The following is a 676-nucleotide window of genomic DNA, read 5'->3' on the forward strand; positions in this document are numbered from 1 at the left end:
ACATACAATTTAAAGAGGAGGCCAACTCAGAACTTGGAGGACTTCCAGCGAGTTCTCAGTGTGAATCTTATAGGTACTTTCAATGTGTTCCACTCAGTGGCTGGAGAGATGGGCCAGAACGAACCAGACCAGGAAGGCCAACGGGGAGTCATCATCAACACTGCCAGTGTGGCTGCCTTTGAGGGCCAGGTTGGCCAAGCTGCATACTCTGCTTCTAAGGGCGGCACCCATAGGTATCCGGGTGATGACCATGGCTCCAGGCCTATTCTGTACCCCACTACTGACCAGCCTCCCAGACAAGGTGAGAAACTTCTTGGCCAGCCAGGTACCCTTCTCCACCGAGGGGGGACCCTGCCGAGTATGCTCATCTGGTAGAGGCCATAATCGAGAACCCATTCCTCAATGGAGAGGTCATCCGGCTTGATGGTGCTATGCGCATGCAGCCCTGAAAGGAGAAGACTGACAGACTGCATCTTTCTTTGATCCCCATTCCTTTAGGGTACTAGGCTCCAATGTGAGAGGAATTTCATGAGCCATTTTGTTACTCTGCCCATTAATCACCCTCTGTGCCTAATAAAGTTTGTTTTCCACAGGGGAAAAAAATTTTAGATCTCTTCCCTACTTTCCTACTTCTGATCCCTTCTCTTTGTTTCATCCTCTTGTTCTTTATTTATTT

At 49.1% G+C, this 676-nt stretch overlaps 1 pseudogene; it reads left to right on the forward strand.

Annotated features, from left to right (window-relative positions):
• Positions 1–3: 3 nt before the first annotated feature.
• LOC102874147 lies at positions 4–449 on the forward strand (annotated as a pseudogene).
• The last annotated feature ends 227 nt before the right edge of the window (positions 450–676 follow it).

This window comes from Elephantulus edwardii, unplaced genomic scaffold (genome assembly GCF_000299155.1).
Source record: "Elephantulus edwardii isolate Elephantulus edwardi_28Jun2011 unplaced genomic scaffold, EleEdw1.0 scaffold00040, whole genome shotgun sequence".
Classification (NCBI taxonomy): Eukaryota; Metazoa; Chordata; class Mammalia; order Macroscelidea; family Macroscelididae; genus Elephantulus; species Elephantulus edwardii.